General features: G+C 36.1%; 1 long non-coding RNA gene across 3 annotated transcripts; it reads right to left on the bottom strand.

The window, feature by feature from the left end:
• Positions 1-268: 268 nt before the first annotated feature.
• Positions 269-10,200, bottom strand: LOC135295405 (uncharacterized). 3 transcript variants are annotated; one of them, XR_010357485.1, is made up of 3 exons: positions 10,063-10,200; positions 9,466-9,587; positions 269-399 (listed from the first exon to the last, which is right to left on the bottom strand). It is a non-coding gene; the product is annotated as an uncharacterized LOC135295405 (long non-coding RNA). The 3 variants fall into 3 exon arrangements; XR_010357483.1 differs by lacking the exon at positions 269-399 and adding an exon at positions 5,063-5,124; XR_010357484.1 differs by lacking the exon at positions 269-399 and adding an exon at positions 8,404-8,485.
• Between the last annotated feature and the right edge of the window lie 3,932 nt (positions 10,201-14,132).

The following is a 14,132-nucleotide window of genomic DNA, read 5'->3' as shown; positions in this document are numbered from 1 at the left end:
CTCATTCCCTCTATGTCACTATTTCAGTTTGAACTAATTTTCCTTTACTGTGTGTATGTGACCTGCACCAAGAAACTCAGATAAGAACCTTTAAAAGTTTCCTGCAGTCCCTCTAAGAAATATCCTGCACAGTTAAATAAAGTTGATTTTTTTGAAGCCTGTTGGTTACTTATAATTTTTTGTTGACTAGGAATCTCAAACTGATTTTCAGTGGTTTACACTTCCATTTTCTGAACACCCAGTTTGAAGCTTATTTGTTCAGTTTTTGGGAGGACAGTGTAGCACCCCTTCATGCTGCACAATGTTCAAGCTCTGAATAAAACATAGATGATGGACTCCCAAATCCAAGTGTGACTGAAGTAGCATGGATGAAGTAAGGAGTTAGATTCACCTTTTGACCTATGGGGAAACAAGAAAATTTAAAGAAAATTATGAGATAATTAACTCTGTTTATCCCATATAATAAATGGGAAAAATGAGGTTACAGACCATACTACTGAAGACTGTACCATAAGGTGTCTCCACCAGAGGGACAGACAGATTCCATGTACATAAGTAGCATTCATTGTGTTTTCCTTTGAAGTTCTTCAGTTGTGATGCCATTCTTTCTCTATAAAACTTGCATGTTAATGTTAGCACTGTCTAATATTTATCTGACTATTTCTTTAAGGTAGATCCTTGTGTTCAGTCCTCTCACAAAGAAATAAATAAAACTACCCGTTTTCTTTCTGTCTCAGCAGCCTATGAAATAGGCAGGTAGAAAAGGTAATGGGTCTTTTCTAAAGTATATACAGAAAGATTAGTCAGGGAGGTATTGCTAGATGTATTGCTAGTGAGGGAACAAATCTGACCCCAGAGAGTCTGAGTTTAACCTTTTAAGCATTCTTCCTACTGATATTTGTGAACACTTCCATGAAGAGTGGTTCACTGCATATTTGTACCATTCCTGTATTATATATAGTTTTAATACCCCACAAAATAGGAGCGCTGAACCATGTCTTGTATTTTATTGTGCTACTAAACCATTATGAATTAAGTATGACAGATGCCCTCCTTTCAAAATAAAGAAGTTTTTTTTTTTTTCCCAGCTCAGTCACAGAGCATTTCCATTAAAAGCTCAAGACCTCGTCTCTAACCCTGGCAATACCTTCTCCACATGATTAATTATTTTACACATTCTGTAGTCCATTAGGGAGGTGTCTGATGGCCTCAGGACATGAATATCTGGCCTTTATATGCATTATTTTGCCAAACTCTGTTTCTTCTTTATTCTTTTGTAGTGAGATAGAAAACAGCATATTACTTTGGTTTTTCATTGCCATGTTTGTTTCATCTATTTATAATTAATATTTTTCATAAAAGGCATTAACTTGCACTTTCAATAATCTTTTTTTTAAAGATTCGAATAACTTATCCAAATATAATTCTTACCAAATATGAGGTAGTTCCAGAAATATATGTAAGATCAATGAAGTCTGGAGAAATATGTGTATCTCTTATTAGAAGACTGGATCAAATATTAGTTTTGTAATGATAGTGTAAACTAGAAAAAAAGGTGTAGATATTGAGATCAATAGCAGCATAATGGAGAAGAGCACTGTGCTCCCACTTTGTGCTGCTGATGTTCAATGGTCCATTGTCTTCGATTTGGGTAGTTCTTGTGGGAAAAAAAGAATGTACCTGAAATTTGTGTGTTGTAGTAATAGTAAACTCTGCCCTGAAAAAACACTTTCTTGCCTTCTTGCATTTCAGATACAAAATGGTAATCTCTTAGTTAAGGGAAGCACAGGGAGAACTCTACGATATTTCTTGTACTGTTCAGTATGCAGCCACGTACCAAAATGGAGAGAAAAAGTATAATCCTCGCTGCACTGGAAAACCCTGCCAGAACTCCCTACATTTTCAAAACAATCCAGATTGCACCCAAGGCACTGGCTTGAAGACAGGAATGTCACAAAATCTTACTTAACTGGTTTGCACACATTAGGAGACCATACCTTTCTTTTCTCCGCATCCTGGAAGTCAGACCACTGTTTAAATCAGAAATCAGCTGGGCTTGTTGATGATACCCAACAACACTAAAATATATCTTATACATTGATTTATGAGAGACTTGATTTTATGATTTTGGCATTGGGTTTTACCATCTGTTGTAAAACATCTCGTTCATCTAAATAATTGCAAGAGCAAGAGACAATGGATATAGAAAATATACATTGAAGGTTTCTATGTTGATATTGACTTAATCACCCCTACCCCCAAAAAACAAAAAAATTAACCTCAAAACTTTGGATAAAGTAAGATTTATTTTGTGACCTTTATGTCAAATTATACTTGTCAGATGTCATGGTTATCAAACTTCACAGCTCAAGATATTTTCATTTCCACTGGAGTTAATAGGAGCTGAGGCAAATACACCACATAAGATGACTGAATATGAAAATGTTGTTCTTTCCCCATATGAAGCTGTGGTGACTCTACACCTCATTTTGGGCACCTGTCTAGGTGCCTAAATTCAGGTGGAATGAACACAGCTTTCAACCGTATTACTTAATTTTCTTAACATAATGTTCTACAACTTGATTTGACTAAACTCCTTTTTGCGGGAGAGATGAAGAATCTGCCCACTGGAAAAACACTGTAGGCCATGTTTAAAACTCCCTACATAAATTCTTCTCAGTCTCACCCCTCCAAAACCCTTCTAATGAACTTCTTGTGATGTAGTGCATTGAGAGCACATCTGACCAAAAATAACAAAAATAATAACAGCAACAACAAATTGAATTCAGTCTCACATTTTCATCCTCTGACATTCTAAATTACTCTCTATGGTCAGATTCTTAATGTTTTGACTAGCTTGTTTTCAAAGGGAGATTTGCCTAATTCTAAGCATCTATTAAGAAAACTTCAATATCTGAGTGAGTCACATTGCTTAGCAGAGAGGTGACAGGAAGTGCATACTTTTAGACTGAGGTTCATCTGCCTTGTTCCTGAGATCTACATTAGGATGAGATAAATCATAATCTGCAAGTGACATTGTCTCTTCGTTGATCGCTCTGGGAGTTTAGCAGCTACTTTAAATGTAAATGCAATAGTCATCTACATTTGGCCTGTTACAACACACAAGCAGGCAATTCTTTTCCGAATCATGGATACATCTACAAAATAAATCCATTTTGGGATTTATTTGTATCAAAACTTGAGCTTTCTAGGTTTATATCTACTAGAGCAAATTGCAAATGGAAAAAAATTGCTCCTAAGGCAGTTCGGATGGTCAATCCACCAAACCGGAATTAAAAGATAAAGCACTGACTTTCCTTATGGAAAAAAGAGTTCCTCAATAATGACATGTGGCCCATCATATTTCTTCTCTAAATGATGTGCAATTTTGCTATAATATTTCAGATTTCATAATAGAACATAGAATTAAAACTTCTACCCTAAATATCAAAGAAAGGAGTGGAAATAGCTCATTACATCTTGATTCAGAAACTTATGGTGGATATCTAATGTAGGACACACCCTCAGCATGCTGAGTCCTTTCCACAAGATCCAGGGGACAAGTTGCCATTCAGATGTGGGAACCAGAGCCAGCTCCCCATGGTTATAACTGTAGTTCCTGTTCCAGAGCATGCTCTGGGGTTTGACCCTGCCAGCTGTCTCTGGATTGCTCTTGGCAGGACTGGCAGCATGGCAACCTTTCCCAGCCTGTCCTTGTGCCTCACCAGTCATGCAGGCGAGGGCTTTCAGTATCAGAGACATTCCCTGAAAACATTGGTGGTTTGATGCTGTTGGCTCAAAGTGGGGAGTATCTGAAGCTCCCATGACAGAGATGTAGAGAGGTAATAACCACAGGCCATTCTGCTTACTCTCACTATTGTCCTCTCTAATTTTCTTTTTGGAGAAGATTCTCTTTGCTTCCTACTCTATATCCTTTCTTGCTTTCTCTCCCACTCTTTTTATTGCTGTCCTCTCCACCACATTGTATCAATGCCACAGAAAGCTTCTGGATTTCATGCTAATCAGGACACAGAATTTGCACTTAACTGAGTAGAAGCAGTAGATGCAATTTGAGTGCTTTCTTGCACAACAACAACAACAAAAAAAAAAAAAAAAAAACAACAAAAAAGAACTTAAGAGGGAAAAGGCTTTCCTTTTTCCTGAAGGCCATGTTTTTACAGTCTGTAGTCACCACTGGCTGCAGCAAAGGCTGTGTACACCACACCTCTGAAAACTGAGCCAGTAGAGTTTTAGTCTCCTTTCTGGAGCCAGTCAAGAAGCTGAATGTGTTCCTGACTAGCTCAGAGACATTCCTGTGCCTTTATTATAGCATTTGATATTACATCTGGAGGTGTTAATTAATACATTTTAAAGACATATTAAGTCTTATTTATAGCAGATGTGACATTGCAAATGATCTTCCATTCAACCCCAGTTTCCCTTCATTCTCTGAACCTGAAAATAAATTTTCATTTTAAAGAGATTTTCACTTTAATTTGAGTTTTCATATATCTGCTCAATGTTGTCTCTTTTTCCTTTCAGTTTCTTTTTCCATCACAGACAGGTATATAAGTGATTAGTTTTTACAAATTTCAGAGGGAATTTTTTTAAGATCATAGACCCATAGGGAATATGTAGCTTTAAAATGTATCACAGATTTACACTGAAAGATGCTCCATAAAAGAATGACACTACAAGTTACATCAAACAAGCAAACATTTGTTATGGGGACAGTAAAATTTACTTTTCACAAAAGGAGTCTACAGTAATAATGCATTCAATTCTATTTCCCAGAATGCTTCTTAAGTATGTTAATAAAGTCTTTATTGTGTCTGCTTATAAAAGTCGCCACCATTTCCCATTAGAAAGTCTCTGTTTATTCATCAAACATTTACTGACAGTGACTGCTGGGAGCAGGCTCAGATTTCCACTCCATTACACGTTTGTGGCATAAAACACATTAATTATAGATATATTACAATATTCAACTCATTGAGGAAAAATTAGATGATCAAGGCTCATTTTCCTTGACAATAAGCAAGTTAATGAAAATACTAATTACCTGATGATGAAGTGGAGCCTTCAGGATTGAACGCCTAGCATCTGTAGAAGAGCCCTGTGAATCTAGCACAGAATATTAAAGCCAGAAGCACTGGAAGTCTAAAGGGTGGTTCATGAGGTCATCATGTGCCCTTTAATCACAGGACAGAGAGTAGCTAGTTCATAATATAAACTTTTATATGCGGCTTTGAAGGATGTTATGAAAAACCACATAAGCATAGTGTTCATTTAAAACTATTTATTTTAGTGAACGGGTGGGTTTTGAATTAGTAGATACATTGTTTAGCTCAACTTTTTTTAAAGGAACTGTGGAACCTAGCAGTGATGAATTTTTGTATACAGAGGTATGTGAATGTTGGAATAGAAAAGAATAAGATGCAGCCATATTCCTTCATTTTCTCTGGTTTGACTAAAAAAGTCATAATCAAAGTTAGTGGCATATGAAATTAAACCATTTCAAATTCAGGAAATTTCTTGTTGTTTATTTATCTTTATTGCAACCACTTCTGGTTTTATGCTTGTATAATTCTTACCATTTCCACATTAGACTGTGAATTGGAATCATTAAACTGATGATGTCATCCTTTGGTTTCTTTCCAAGATCAATTTTACTTGTCATCTGCTTTTGAAATTTTACCAATATAACTGGGAAGTGTTGGGGGGAGGAGGTTTCCTTCAACTCTGGATTGTTTACACTGTCTGTTAAAGACAGAAGTATCATTGGTTTATTCAGTTTCGCTCATTTTTTCCTCAATATTGTGTTTGACAACAATTTTTAGCAATTATAAATTGTTAAATGGGATTTTCCTGAGCTGGCAAATAGTAAGTTATAACAAAATATTCCCAAAATATTGTTTCTTTTCTGAAGATAGCAATGTTCATGCTTAATTAACAAAATGCCTTCTTAAGTTTTCTGTAAGCACCAGCATTGTATCACCTGATAAAATGGTATTATTAGTTTCTAACTGCCCTAAAACTCTGTTGTAAGTCATGGATGAAAATATCTTTAATGTGATTTATTCTAATGGCTCCTGTTATTGTAAGACATTGGGTTTTTTTATGAAAACATAAAGCTTTTTAAATCTCACAACCTTCTTCCTAGGAGCAGGATACTGGGGTGATCATAGAATTATAGAATGGCCTGCGTTGGAAAAACCTGAAAGATCATCTCATTCCAACTCTACCACAGTGTGCAGGGACACCTCCCACTAGATCAAGTTGCCCAGAGCCCCATCCAACCTAGCCTTGAACATTTCTAGGGACAAGACCCCCAAAGCTCCTCTGGGCATTCCTGTGCCTCACCACCCTCAGAATAAATAATTTCTTTCAAATATCCAATTTAAACTTACCCTCTTTTAGTTTGAATCCATTTACTTTTGTCCTGTCACTACATGCTCTTATAAAAAAGTCTCTCTTCATCTTTCCTGCTGGTTCTTGTCAGGTACTGGAAGGCCACAATTAGGTCTCCCTGAAACCTTTTCCAAACTGAAAAAACCTAATTTGTTCCAGCCCTCTAATTAACTTGGTGGCCGTATTGGTAAAGGGCTCTCCACTGTAGAGAAAGGCTTCATGGAAATACCATGCAGGTCTGGAGTTCACTTTTGCTCTTCAAGCACCTTACTTATAGGTATGAAAAATGCAGTTTTTGTCCTTGATGGAGGTCATTACTCCTGCTTTATAAATAGATGTTGTCTATACATATATATAAATAAATGTAGTACCATGTTAAAGCAGCCATCCAATATCACTGCCCATTTAACACGAAAATCTCTATGTAACAATAGTCCAACATCTTTCCAAAGCATTTCAAACAGTCAGTTCTGAAATAATTTTGAATAAATTTCTTTAAAAGGGTTCCATCCCTCCTATTCCATAAAATACATTTTTGTATAAATTCCTGAGAATTCACTGGCAATAGATTTACTGAAATTATTAGAATGAGATTTTAACTTGGTAAAACACAACAAGACAAGTCTATCAACCAGTATCAAAGGCCTGTGTGGTACACTTCTGTGAAAGAGAAGGTGGTGGAGAGTGCCAGTGTAAGAACTTAGGCTGAAAAGTTTACAACTGTACTTCTTACAATGACAATATCCCAGAAGTATACCAGTTTCTTTTATACCATTTTTTTAACACTTCATGGTTTTACAGCTCTGCAGGTCTATAAGGAACATTTACAATGTCTGCTTTACTTCACAAAAAAACATCCTCCTACTTTCCCTCTGACAGCTGTGAGGAGGGACTTCTCAGGAGAAAAGAAAGGATGCACTTCCATGAGCTTCCACACTCAGCTTTCAGAAGTGTACAGGATCAATCCTGTTCATCATCTGAAACCTCCCCACAGAGTTTATAATTTTTTCCTGTAACTTATACATGCAATGAAAATGGAAAATAACTCTATCATCTAACCTATTTTTGCAGTCTAAAATTTATGAGCTGTACACTATTGCAAACAGTTTAATATCAAACTTTAGTGAAGATGAAATCACAAACATAGTATAGGATTAGCATTGCAGTTATAACTTCTAGCAATCTTACTGCTTATGCATTCCTCAGGAAGACAGATGTTCCTAAATGCCTGTACAACAGGCCACCAAGTCCAGTCACTAAATAAGAAATGCCATGGTAACCTTATCTTTTACCTTAAGTGCACATGTTCAGACTAGAAGGTATGTACACATCTCATTGGCATTTATAATCCTGAAGCCAGCTCTGAGTATAGGTTCTTAGAGTTTTTATCCTGAAGAAAACAGGAGAAATGTTGACTCTTTTATAGTGTAGAAGATAATCCTCATTTGGGGAACAGGATATGAGAATTCCATGGGCTTTAAATCCATAATCAATTTAATTTTTTCATAGAATGACATGGAGCTATCTGTTGCATACTCTGGATAGGCTTGAGGTGACTGCAGATTCAAAGTCAGTTGCACTAATGTTGTAGGACAGAGGGAACCAAATCTGCATTTAGCCTTATCCATATTGCCAGACAAAGCCAACTAGATCTAAACTGAACTTGGGGGTTTGTTTCAACAAGGTCTAAGTGGTCACTCTGATAGAGATACCTGAATCAAAGTGAGATGACACTCAGTTATTTGAGAGCATAGAAAGTGTTTTAAAACTACCAAGATCACTCCTGCCATATCCTCCTTCTGCTTTGACCTGTTCTCACTTTGTTGTCACATCCTTCCACCACAGATTAAAGAGCACCTCTTCAACACCTCTGTGCTTTGACAACAGTGCAAACTGGAATTGCAAGTAGCCAAGCATCCAGTCCCTTAGCCCTTTTACTTAGGACCATGCTTACATGCACTATTGTTCTTCTACATTCTTTAACATTTATTTCCTTTTTCCAATGCTTGCAACTCCTTGTAAATATTGCTGTATCTTTATTCATGTCTTATTTTTCCACAGAGGAACACACCTCCTGAGAAGATATAGTGAGAAAAAAAAACGTTTTTGTACAAACTATCAAACAGCAATTTTTGATACAGAGAATGCTGATGCATTTTATACATGTGCATGCACTGGGTTTGTGATGCAGGAAGCCTTCATACCAGTCCAATAATCTAAATCTTGAGTCTGTTATTCCCAAGGATAATATTGCCATAGGGACAATATCTAGAGTGTCATCTCTTTACAAAGATTCATCCTTGGTGTGCTCCTTTGGACCTACTTATGCAACAAAAGATCACCAGCAGAACTGAACAAAAAAAATAATTTTTTTCAAACTGTATTCAATACTTTCAAAATAAATTTTGCTAAGCAGTTCTCACTAGTTTCACAGACTCTGTAAAGCTGATCATATTTTACTTGGTTCTACAATCAGAATTCTCATTTATAGCAACAAAAATTTTAGTAATTTCCTGTCACCAAGTGAAACCAGGGTGATATGATATTTTTTCCTCCATTTAAGAAGCAAAAAGTTCAATCTAAATCAAAAACAGCATCCAGAATGTTGGGCAGAGCTGAAAACAGACAATTTTTTGGGTGTGTATGTTAACTATAGTAGCATGGATTTTAAGGAGTTTGTCACAGGGATACCGTGTCATGATACATAATTACATTTTGACAAAATAATAAGCAAAAAAGGTAGCTTTAAGCAACATGAAGATTGAACTGGCAACCACCCATTATGAATGTGCAATTCCATTTTCTGAACAAGCAGAACTCTTCTGAACTATTTTTTAGTCATGGTTCAACATCAGCCACTATTACAGTTTGTGGTTTCAGTAAGCACTGGGTTAGTGCAAAACTCAGCCTTCACAAAGTAAGTGTGAAACCCAGTCCACCTTTCCAAGCCATATTTAATCTCACATTTCTCACTTTTTATCAATCTCAGCTGACAGTTTTGAGACATCCAGGGAAGAGATTTAGTCAAGTGCCATGGGCCATTCTCAGACTTACCTGTGGTAGTTCTCCATGGCTCCCTTTCAATCAGTGGTCATAGGTTTCCTTGCCAAACCTCAACAAGGAGGAAATGCCACACCATATGGTCACCGCCACATTTAGGACCTCAGAAATAGTCTCTGGAAAATATAAGCAGAGACATACAATTTAAATTAAAACTCCCATGCTGAATATACACATCTGCTCCCATTTAAAGCAACACAGATTCTTCCTTCTACTCTCAAATGGTAACTCCAGGAGGGAATAAGTTTCATAAGGGGGATCCTATTCCTGTATATCTTATAATATTTCTGAAAGCACGAAAAACTTTTGTTTTAAAAACATTCCTAAATTTCTGACTGGTGTGTAAAATTAGACAAGAAGAATACCAGATATAGTCCCTCCACAGCACATTGTGTATCTTTATCCAGAATTTAAGCTGCATTTATGTGTTTACATGGGAGGATGGGATACCCGAATAATTTTTCTAAACTGCTAAGCAGCTTATGTACCTATTTTCCATTGAGATCAAGAGAACCCGAGCACCTAACACATTAAGTAGTTTTAAATATTTTATCTGCACCTCTCAATAATTTATATTTTTGGAAATCCTACCTCTTGCAGTAAAAATGTACTGGTATTAACAGCTTAAACCTATTCACATTTTCTAGTAAAAGACAAACTAATAGCAGAAATAATTCAGGTTGCTCCTTTTACACAGCAGCTTTGTGTCCTTACATTTTTTACTTCATCCCCCAAAAGCCTCAATGAAAACCCATCTAGTTTTATAGGGTTTGACCACCTGTATGAATTTCAATGATGAGTGGAAACAAATTCCAGTTGTGTGAGTTTTTTGAAAGTCCACTCAGCCATCAATGATCTCGTTCCTGGGGGTTGTTGCATCATCCTTGGTATGCCTGCCTTTCCTGTGAGCTTTAATTATTACATTAGCAATTGCCCTCTTTCAGGCATTTAGGAAAGGGTTTCATTTCCTTAAAAGACATTACTGACATTTCCTTTGTATATTTTTTGATATTTCAATTAAATGTAGTTAAAAATTTGCTATAAAGAAGACAATGAGATAATTCTGAAAAAAAAATTATCATCCCACAAAGCAAGGAATGAAATCCTAACAAAGATTTCCAAATGAGTTCTAGAAATGTTCAGGGTATTAATGCTGCCCATTGTCACAGATGTGCAGTGTTGTTTTCTCTTGATTGCTTCAAACCACAGACATGGAACAGTTTTTCTTCAGACCTTGCTGAGAAATTTACCACAATCATGGCAGAATTGCAATCAGAGAATATTTTAATCATTCCAGATCCTGACTCTTACCAATGGAAAACCAGAGATACTACATCATTGCTTTACATGTAGTTTGTCTTGAATAAGAAACTCGGAGTAAAAACTTACAGGATTCTCCTGTAATACTGCCACCCAAAAATGAAGCCATCCCTCTTGAGGAGATTTTTAAAAATCTTGTCTCTGATTCATATAGGGGACATTTTCCTAAGGCTAACATGTCAGATATTTCATAGAAAGGCACCTTTTTCTTAACTAGTTTAATCTCCAGCGCTTTCAAAGTCTGCAAAGGCTTAGTGCCTAACTCTAGATATTTGTTAATGTGATTTTTCTGACCTGAACATTTTTCTATAATTTCATCCCTCCAGAATGGCATGCTACATTTAAGTTAAAAAGACTTTGGGGATACAAAGAAGGAATTATTGTGCTAAAGTCTGGAGTTAAATTCTAACATTTGCAAAGGACAAGTTGAAAAGAAACCATTAATGTCCTAATTCATAAAGATGTTAATTTTGAGACCTAAAATATATTACTTGTAAAAGAATGAAAGGGAAAGAGGAAAAGAGTCTTCTTCACCTCTAAAATGCTTTCTTCTTTGTCTGTAGCAGGTGCCCCAAGACACATTATGCTGCCTGCTTTAATTTGTCTTTAATATCAGATGTGCCTTATTGATTTCTTCTGTGTATGTTTTCATTTTGAATAATTCAGAGGCACAATTTTTTTCCATTATGGTCAATAGCCAGAGAAAATTCTGAAAATAATCAATTGAGCCCTGCCTGACGATTACTAGTGTTGATATCCCCTGAAGTGGGGGAGTCGGAAAGGCCAAGGATAATATGACACAACAGTCAATCAGTGCAATCAGTGGAACTATCAACACTGCCTGCATGATGAGAGCCAGATCCATGTCAAGGATCTATAACAGCTCCTAAAAGTTCAGATGCTTGATTTCTTGTCATATGCTGCAACAGATGGACTATGTAAGATTAGATTCAAAAGAGCCTCTCTAGCTCTTTTTCAAAGTGATAGGATCATAAAACATCTGTGTGGTATGATTTGCATAATACTTAATGTCTTAATTTTAATTTTTGTTGTTGCTGTTGTTTTTAAGCTTTCCTCATAACAAGCACCTTCAAAGAAAAGAGCAGAATGAGCGCTTTGCCAAAAAGCACTAACAAAACCAGAGAGAAATATTATTTTGGTTTCAACCTAATGCTGATGGATAACACCTTTAGCTAGAGATCATGTATGACCACTTTAGTAATTCCCGCCACATCCATCCACATCACATTCAATTTATAGTGGGAAAAAATGTATTTTTTTCAGTGTAGAAATCTAATGAAGTTGCCAGTAGTAGCTGACAAATAGTGGTCTTAATCAGTGCAGCTATGCACTTGAGGGCTGCCGCAACTTCAGCCCAAGACAGGGCAAGAGTTGGATTTAAAATAAGCATGCAGCTGTATATAGACATAGAAGATAGATAGATAGACTGATAGATAATTGTGTGTTTGTATATATATATATATATATATATATATATATATATATATATCTACTGAGGTGAATAGCTCCAGAGGGTCTCCTAAGCACAACTATTGCCATGCAGGCCACTGGGCAGTGGCTGTGCAGCTCACCATGTCTATTACCCAAATTCATAAAATGGCAATATATGGAATTAAATGCTAAATAGCTTATAACTAAATAGTTTAATGACAATCCAATGTGTACAAAGTAAAGGAGTAAATTGGCAGCACTAGCTCAGTTTCCCATGGATAACTTATTTATAAATCTCTCTGTGATTTATTATTAATCTCCTTATGCAATAATCACTTATGCATATAAACATGGCTAAGCTTAAAAATTGTATTCTGATTCATGTTTCTTTACAAAGGAAATATTTTGACTATGGAACTTAAATCATCGCTATTTTAAAGGTTTTGAAGATATTAAAATAAAAAATTATGCAAAATACAATTTTTTATATTTCCAGGTTTAATTTTTTGCTATTCATCACAATATTTTGGAATAAATTAGATGAGACTCTTAACTCTCCATTAAATATATTATAGCTAATCTGACAGAAATTTTTAAGCTAGAAACAGGTAATTAGAATTGACATCGCTTATTTTTAAATCAGAGACATGGTCCATGAAAAAAATCAAAATATTTTTTAAAATTTATCTCAAAAGTAAAGGTACTTCCTCATAAATATTAATATGCTTTCTATGTTACAAACATATGTGATATGCTCCAATTATTTTCTTAAAAGTAGGTCACTATGCATTTTACTCCCGTTTTCCGTATTCCCATGACCACAAAACACGTTATGATTCTTGTTCCACAGTCATGGAAAACACAACCATAAAAGAAACTGATGTCTAGAACCAGAGCAGCAGACACAGTTGGGATGGAGCTTTTATATGGTAAAAGATCCACTCCATTGCAGCAGCACATGAAGCAATAACCGTATGCTGCAATTGATTAACACGGGAGCGAAGCTGAGATACTTAATCAGTTGCAAAAGCCACTTATTAGGAGTCTATTATAAAGCAACAGGAATTTTTTAGTATTATTCTATGAGCTAAAGTATGAAAGAGAAGGAAATAAAAAAGATACTGTTAATCTTTTCTGTAGAAATAAAGCTAAGTGCTTTTTATCATCCTTTCCAGTGAGAGGGAAGATAATGTGGTTCAGAAACTGTAGTGTATAAAACTAACTAAACCCAGGGCAGACCCTGGTTTTAGTGCCTGTTTTGGCATATCACAATTTGCATTCAGACTTCCATCCAGGCTGCCATGCGAATTGCAAGGGAGAAGCTCCTGCCTACAGCCCCAAACCGTGCCCAGGCATTGACAGAGAAGCACAGGTCAGCGTGGGCCAAGTCCACAGCCACGGCTGACAGGGATAATAATCCGTATCGCTCCTCAAGTCTGAGCCTGGGCTGGGTTTGTAAGGATTAGCCAAGCCAGAGAGAATAAAAACCTGCCTTGGGCAGACCTGGGAACTGGAAAGCAAAGAGAATAAATTCAAAGAGGCTGGACACTAAATATTTTCAAGATATATTTCTTGTCAAAATACATGTTCTCAGACTCTAAGGCCATGATTTTTTCTTATTAAAAGTTAGACATTTTGTTTAGTCTCTCTCCACATTGAGTGAAGGACAAGTACTTGCAGGAAGGAATTCATCTCATATATCTAGATATCTCAGAATGGTGTGGATTGTCTTCTGATAGCAAAAAATGTCTGCTGGTATCCTGTTAAGGCATCGTCTCTGTGTGTTTTTGTTTTGTTATCCATATAAGTAGGCACATGCCCAAGACCTGTATAGTTCTCATTTCTTATTTTCTACTGAAATCTTTTATTGCACTCAACAATATTTATCT

Source organism: Passer domesticus, chromosome 2 (genome assembly GCF_036417665.1).
Source record: "Passer domesticus isolate bPasDom1 chromosome 2, bPasDom1.hap1, whole genome shotgun sequence".
NCBI lineage: Eukaryota > Metazoa > Chordata > Aves > Passeriformes > Passeridae > Passer > Passer domesticus.
The sequence above is the reverse complement of the archived record's forward strand: the minus strand, read 5'-3'. Positions and strand labels throughout refer to the sequence as shown.